The sequence below is a fragment of the Osmerus eperlanus genome, chromosome 24 (genome assembly GCF_963692335.1).
Source record: "Osmerus eperlanus chromosome 24, fOsmEpe2.1, whole genome shotgun sequence".
Lineage (NCBI taxonomy): Eukaryota > Metazoa > Chordata > Actinopteri > Osmeriformes > Osmeridae > Osmerus > Osmerus eperlanus.
Window position 1 is genome coordinate 3,533,548 of NC_085041.1, and position 8,015 is coordinate 3,541,562.

The 8,015-nt window shown below is 53.0% G+C and overlaps 2 protein-coding genes across 2 annotated transcripts in view; one reads left to right on the forward strand and one right to left on the reverse strand.

Moving 5' to 3' along the window:
- The window catches only part of LOC134011229 (inactive N-acetylated-alpha-linked acidic dipeptidase-like protein 2), a 26,902-nt gene extending 26,206 nt beyond the window's left edge, over positions 1-696 (reverse strand). Inside the window, exon 1 of the mRNA XM_062450759.1 lies at positions 605-696. The gene's annotated coding sequence lies outside the window, so the exon portion shown is untranslated. The remainder of the gene's footprint in view (positions 1-604) is intronic.
- nlgn1 (neuroligin 1) overlaps positions 1-8,015 on the forward strand; it is a 27,825-nt gene that overhangs the window by 7,604 nt on the left and 12,206 nt on the right. The gene's annotated exons all lie outside the window — the stretch shown is intronic.

The following is an 8,015-nucleotide window of genomic DNA, read 5'->3' on the forward strand; positions in this document are numbered from 1 at the left end:
CTCTTCCTCACGCATACACCCCCCCCCCACCCCCCACCCAACCCCTCTTTCTCGCACACAAGCGCGGCTTCCATTCGACCATGACTCTGCGCACACCCCGAGCGCATCAAACACTGTCGCCAGAGTGTGCCTTCCAGCTCAGGGCCCCTTCGACACATGAGCCAGCACATCACCGCAGCACGCTACCGCGAGACCAACACGTCTTTCATCACCACGGTGAGGGAGGAGGGGGGGGGGGGGGGAGAGAGACAAACACACACAACTCACACTTAAGCTCGCCATCTTCTTTGCATGAGAATGGAGGGGCTGGGCTGTACGTAGGAGGCAAACCTGTATATCAACGTTAGCTGCTAGAGCCCTGCCAGCTCTGAGGCAGGGCTCAGGCGTCGAGCCACGGCAGAATAAATAGCTGGGCGCCGCATGAAAAGGTTTTACAGCAACCCATACCTCCACACATCCCCGCGTCTTGCCAATTAGGAGGCTTTTCACTCTTGGTGTTTGTTTTCTCTTTTCCCGCCAATCTGGCGGCGGCCCCTTGTGACGCGATTTCTTTCAGCGCCGTCGCCAGGGGATTTTCGGGGAAAAGAGTTAGCCGCGAGCTTACCTTAGCGATGGTCTCGTGGAATTTGAAGAGAGGGTCCAGGGTTTCAGGTGACGCGGCGGAAAACTGGGCCTCCGACAGGAAGCTGGTTTTCTGGGATGGAGGGGGAAGGAGAAGGAGGAGGAAATCAAAAAAACTGGTTCCTGTGCAGTTTCCATATTCATCATACCCCGATGTACGAGGATTGGATTTCGGAAAAGTAATTCTCCCCGCTACACCCCGCCACTGCAGGGAGTTCAGTGAGAGGAATCATGTTTTCGCCCGGTGAGATCTCAATCTAGAAGTGATTTAGACATCCTGTGTCAAATGTAGCGTTTATATTTGAGGAAGAATCACAGATTGTAGGTGAAATAGGAACTGATATGTAACCTGGTCTACTACAACAGTGACTATAACATTCCTGCACATAAGAATTAGTCCTAGCATGTCGCTGCCTCTACATGTCTGGATCCTGTCACACTCTACATGTCTGGATCCTGTCACACTCTACATGTCTGGATCCTGTCACACTCTACATGTCTGGATCCTGTCACACTCTACATGTCTGGATCCTGTCACACTCTACATGTCTGGATCCTGTCACACTCTACATGTCTGACTCGAGGTAAACCCTTCATATCTCGAGTCAGACACTTCCAATAGCCGGAGCATATTTGTTTCTGAAGAACACCCTGCTGTTGCATCAGTTCTCCCCGGTCCGCTCCGCCATCAGGAGAGGGAACCGTCCATCTAAGAACCAAGGCTGTCGCTGTCCCTGTTCAGTTTCGGGTGAAAGCTCCCTTCTCCCTGACAATGTTAGTCTTAGTGCCTTTATATAAGCCTGTATAAGTTTGGACAGAACTCGCTATTTAAGGCACAGCAACTAAGGGACTGTTAGAGGAGTCCGAGTCAGAAGGAGTCAGAAGAAAGCCCTGGACCGCATCAGAGATGAATCTGCATCTGAATATTTCATCTGAATTTCATAGCACCCCCCCCCCCCCCCCACACACACACACAGGAGAAGAGCGAGAAGAGGAGGAGAACAGAGGGGAGGGAAACAGAGGGCAGGCGAGGAGGTCGTTGACAGGAGGAGAGAAAGATAGCACTCTGGGTGTGATGGGGGCTGGGTGACTCACTGGTGAGTCACATCTGAACCAGCGAAGTGCTGTTCCAGTGTTCCGCCCCTCCCCCCTCTGCAGTCTGGCATAATGACATTGGACCCACAAGAAAACGCACAGGAAACCTCTACATTTATGTTAAGAAACACACACACACGCTCACACACACACACACACACACACACAACCCCCCCCCCCCTCCCTCACTTAAGGCACAGTCGTGTTACCCAGAGATAAACTGGGATCTAAAGCACCTGTGGAGACGAAAGCCCAAGCCAAAAGCCCCCCCCCCCTTTCCTCCTCCTTCCTGCTGGGTCGTTTGAATGGGCAAAGTACAGCCTGACAACAAAGACACATTCACAAAGGATCAAATGTACCCCGGTCTTCCAGGGAGGTCCAGGGAGCACTCTCCATCCGTTACCCCCCCCCACACACACACACCCTCCCTGAAGCTGCCTCCTGGGGAGGCTGGTGGAGAGCTGTCATTATGGAGAAAGGGGCTCTTTCAGGGAGCCTTCTGACTAATTGGCCGCTGATGGAAGGACAACAATGCTACATAGTGCCCGACTCCGAATGTTTGGGCCGTGACTGTCACAGGAAGGCAGGGGGTTGTGGGAAGGTGCTGCTTCCTGAAACGAACGCGTGCGCAGGTCACAGGACGCCTGTGCAGGGTTTGGGAGGGCTTGTCACCCACCCCCCCCCCTGATGGAATGACAGGGAGAGAAGTGGAGAACCACTTGAATATAGCTGGGTTTGACCTCTGAACTCTGGCCTGTGTAGGACTCGTCTCTCAAACACACATGACACTCTGAAAGGATATGGTGGGGGGGTGGGGAGGGGGTGGTGGGGGGCTCCGAAACTCTGTTCAGTCTGAGACAGAGAGTAATGTGTGAGAGTGAGAAATTGAAATACAGAATGCGAGAGGATGAGAGAGCGGAAGAAAGGAGAGAGGAAAAAAGGAGAGAGGAAGAAAGGAGGCAGAGAGAGGAAGGCAGAGAGAGGGAGGCAGAGAGAGGGAGGCAGAGAGAGGGAGGCAGAGAGAGGGAGGCAGAGAGAGGGAGGCAGAGAGAGGGAGGCAGAGAGAAAACGAAGAGCCCTGAGCCGTTTAGTGCTACATCATTTCACCACGAGCGAAGCTAACGCTCCCATTGTTGGCAACAAATGTCGGAATAAGCATAACTCACAGAGAAGGATGCGTGTGTGTGTGTGTGTGTGTCGTGTGCATGTGCCTTGTGTTTATTTTTGTAAAAGTGTGTGGGAGTGTTGGGGGGGGGCTAAAGAGTGGGTGGGTGGAGATAAGGGTAGGGTGGTAGAGGGCTGGGAATACAGGGGTTAGAGAGTGGGGGTAGAGGGTAGAGGGTGGGGCGGTCGAGGGAGGGTGGGTAAAGGGTAGGGGGTGAGGGGATAGAATGGGGGCCGTAGATCAACAGTCTCTTCACACAGCGATCAGTAATGTGCCAGGAGCTGAGAGGAGCTGAGAGCTGGAGAGGAGACTCAGTGACTCCCTGTGACAGAATGATCCTGGGTAAGCAAGGGAACACACACAGAAGGACACAGCCACTTCTCATCCCGCTCAAGGAAAGAGAAGACAGGCAAAAAGAGATGGAAAGGCAGACCTTGTCCAGTTTAGTTTCCCCGCATTGATTTTTTCTCTCCTCTCAGTTTCTCTCCTTCTCTCCGTTTCTCACTTTCTCTCCCCCCCCCCCAATCTTTCGCTATCTCAATTTTTTCACATTTTTTCACTCGTACTCCCTTTCTCACTCTCTCTGCCTACTTCCCTCACTCTCTATTTCTCTCCTCGCCCCCTCTCTCCCCCCCCTCTCTCTCCTTACTCTCTCCTCACTCACCTCACTCTCCTCTCTCTCTCCCCCCCTCTCTCTCCTTACTCTCTCCTCACTCACCTCACTCTACTCTCTCTCTCCCCCCTCTCTCTCTGTCTCTCTCCTTCTCTCCTGTTTCTCTGCAGGGGCTCAATGTTGCACCACTGATAGTGCTGGAGTTTCACACTTCAGTATTTTGGGAAGATGGATATAAAAACATGCAGGAGGACTTGGAGGTCACGACCTGTTTGCCCTCGCTAGATACAAGTCTCGGTCCAACAGCCCTCTCCCACCTCACGGCTCAACAGCAGCGTGTCAGGTGGGTTTTCTTCTGTTTGTTTTTACAGTGTGTGTCTGTGTGTGTGCGTGGGATCCAGTTGGGTTAAGGAGTGTTACCGTCTCAGAGTGCATCTCGCTACTCCCAAACACACACACACCCCAACACACACCGTCTCAGAGTGCATCTCGCTACTCCCAAACACACACACACCCCAACACACACCATCTCTAGGTGCCTCTCGCTACTCCCAAACACACACACACCCCAACACATACACTCGTCGCACTCACAGTCACAGTCACGAGGTCTGAAATCTGATTGGTCCCTAGAACGCCAGGGGATGGTAGGGTGAATAGAGAGGAATATATACAGACACAGACACACTCAGAGAAAGAGGGAGAGAGAAAGTCTGAAAGAGAGAACAAACACCTGGGAGATACACCAGGGACAGACCTCTCTGGGGTCACCACCCACAGGCCTCACAGGACACACAGCCAGCCAGATGGTCAGAGTGTGTGTGTGTACTGCATGTGTGCATGTGTGTGAAAAACTGAGTACAGACATAGAGAGAGAGAGAGAGATACAGACACAGATAGAGAGAGAGAGAGACATACACAGATAGAGAGAGAGAGAGAGACAGACACAGAGAGAGAGAGACTTGTGTGCATGTGTGTGAAAAACTGAGTAAGGCAGACAGACATAGAGAGAGAGAGAGAGAGAGAGAGAGAGAGAGAGAGAGAAAGCGAGCAAGAGAGAGAGAGAGAGAGAGAGAGAGAGAGAGAGAGAGAGAGAGAGAGACTTAGAAGAGAAGGTGGGTTTAGTTTTATGACAGCTTGCTGAAGTCGGATCCTCCCCGTGTCATACCGCGGCCCAAACAAAACTTTCGGCCAAAAAAACCCGCTTGGGAGCGTACAAAGAGCCCACAGAGCCGGCGTGACGAGTCGACAACGTGACAAACAGGCACCTCATGGTGTGATGAGAGACTCCTCGCTTTGAGTGAGGGAAAGAAGGAGGACAGGACGATCTGAGACACTCGCCCTCCCCCGCTCGCCCTCCCCCGCTCGCCCCCCCCCGCTCGCCCTCCCCCGCTCGCCCACCCCCCGCTCGCCCACCCCCCGCTCGCCCCCCCCCGCTCGCCCCCCCCCGCTCGCCCTCCCCCGCTCCCCTCGCCTTCAACTCGTCTTTAACAGGAACGCGTGATCGTCTCATCTCCACGGAGGAGGACACACGCAGTACACCCCATGGGGGGCTTTTTCTTCCCGGGGGACGGACAACGCTTCTTTCAAACGTTTCTTTTAGCGCGGCTCGGCTGAGGACAAGCGGAGCGCTCGAGTCCACGACCCACGTGGCCGCAGACTGGAGATGCGGTAAGGGAGGTTCTCAGGTGCTAGGGGCCTTTGGGCTGCTACTGATGTTGTGCCGCCTCACAGCCTTTCATGTGATCTTTATTTAACAAGGCAAGTCAACTCAGATTAGTATATATTATATATATTTTCCCCCCTTTTCCCTGCCTCCTCTGTCCTGCCACCACCTGATGCCCCCCCTCTCTTCTGAAAGGTCTCCATCATTAATCATATCGGAATTCCAGCCCAATCAATCACAGAGGAACTTGGACAGAACGCAGAGTTCTGTTAACCTTGGGTGGTATTCTCCTACGAACTGATAAGGAGAGACGCGACGCTGTGGTCAGAGCCAAGAGACAAAATCACTTTAATTAACCCGCTGGGGAGTTCAAGACGAGGAGCTTACTGAAATGACACTGTGCGTGCGTGTGTGTGTGTGCATGTGTGGCTTGCTCCCTCACTTCCATCCAGCAGTCGCCTTTGTCACCGCCTGTAAGAAGGGGCTCCACAAACTCGATTCGATATGATTTGGTTTGTGTTTTTTGAAGCTTCACCGCTCATGCACCGTATTCATCTGCCTCTGGGTCAGCGTGCAGCATGCTGCCTTACATCTGCCTCTGGGTCAGCGTGCAGCATGCTGCCTTACATCTGCCTCTGGGTCAGCGTGCAGCATGCTGCCTTACATCTGCCTCTGGGTCAGCGTGCAGCATGCTGCCTTACATCTGCCTCTGGGTCAGCGTGCAGCATGCTGCCTTACATCTGCCTCTGGGTCAGCGTGCAGCATGCTGCCTTACATCTGCCTCTGGGTCAGCGTGCAGCATGCTGCCTTACATCTGCCTCTGGGTCAGCGTGCAGCATGCTGCCTTACATCTGCCTCTGGGTCAGCGTGCAGCATGCTGCCTTACATCTGCCTCTGGGTCAGCGTGCAGCATGCTTCCTTACATCTGCCTCTGGGTCAGCGTGCAGCATGCTGCCTTACATCTGCCTCTGGGTCAGCGTGCAGCATGCTGCCTTACATCTGCCTCTGGGTCAGCGTGCAGCATGCTGCCTTACATCTGCCTCTGGGTCAGCGTGCAGCATGCTGCCTTACATCTGGAACTCCGGCGAGAAGTTTCGCTGAGAGGATTTTCTTCCTGGTTTCAGACGGCTCCCCCTCCTCGGCTACGTCGGCTCGCGCTTCCAAGACGGGCCTGACAGGTTTGCTCAGGTTGTCAGTTGACGACGGATAATCGATTCTGACCTCGGAGCCGCGGGGACCCGGACCCCGGCTGTTGATTGGATGAGCCATCTGGCGAGGGAGCATCCGACAGAGAGGATGCTGGGAAGGCTCCCTGAGCCATCCATTCCTGTTAGCCGAGGTGATGGAGGACGCGCAGGCGGAGTTAGCGTAGCCGCACGTCTCAACGCATCCGAGTGCCAAGCTGAGGTCTGACGGCCGAACGGCGACACGAACACGTTCTACTGTTGACTTGGGAGACGCCCCCCCAAAAAAAGAAGCAATCTAAAACAGGAATTTGAGTTCTTCAAAACGTACCGGCCTAACGAAGCTGGAGCCAACATCAAAGACTGAACTGTGGAATCGGAGGCGGTTCTTTTTCCTCACAAAATGATCTTCACAACAGGCGATTGCGAACAAACAAGACGACGCACACCACACACGCGAGCATCCAGGGTGTATATATGGAACGCACACACAGCAGGCCAGGAAATTAAAGCGTGAGGGGAAGAAAAAAAAGAGCCTGTGAGCTAAAGTGTCACCTCTAATGTACAGGCTTGTGGCCAGATGACTCCTCCAGCATCGCCCGCCCCCCCCCACCCAGGAGAACCAGGGCCCTGGCCCCGGCCAGCATGCCCCCTCGCTCTGGGAAGCCCCTCCACACCACCTCAGTCGTCCACGCTCTAATTCAGAGCGATGGCTGGAACGCCAGAGAAAGGTTAGGTTGCCACAGTCTGCGACACACCAGTGTCGCGCGGCGCCTGCTTAGCCAGCCGTGCTGGGAGGAGGAGACAGATGTACCAGCGAGTGCATGTCGTGAGAGAGAGAGAGAGAGAGAGAGAGAGAGACAGAGAGAGAGAGAGGGAGAGAGGGAGAGGGGGGGAGGGGGAGAAGTTGTGGGATGGTAGGGGGTGGGGGGGTGTGGTGGTAGGGGGATAAGTTGTGGTATGCTGGGATGCTGGGAGGGGGGGCATGGTAGGGGGGCTTGTGAAGTCGTTTTTTCTTCACAATGCAGACTAATTTGATGAAACTAAACTAACCTAAACACGGGGTGCTATGGTAATTATATTTGGCTTTTTTTGTATCCAAAAAGCCACGGGGAACCTATTTAGCACTATTTTGTCTCGTGCATATATTGACATTTCAGACTCTAAATAATCTACTGGTATCATTACTGCATTAAACTTTAAACCCAGAATATTTACACTAAACCCACATTTTACAAAATGTATTAAAACATTTTAATAACCTCACAATAAAGAATGATGCTGACAAAGCAAATGATTTCAGAACCTGATTCCTGAACGAGACAAAACGCCTGTGAGCATTTCTGTTGAAGGATTCACAGTGTCACACTGTGTTTCAAAGTGCCTCCCATTTCCAAATGTGCTCTGCTTCTGGCAAACATTTCACAAGAAACAACCTCTCTCTGCTTCAAAGATGGGTAGAGATATCTTAGTTGAGAGTGGCTGTGTGTGTGAGTGTGAGTGTGTGTGAGAGAGAGATAAACAGGGGAGAGGGAAAATACAGAGAGAAAAAGGGAGAGATAGAGTTTGCTAGTGTTTTCTAGCTGAAAGGTAGGGCAAACCTTGGAGGCAGGATGAGCAGAAAGAGAAACAGTGTTCGTATCATTACCTGAAGCACGTCGGCTTTTAGCT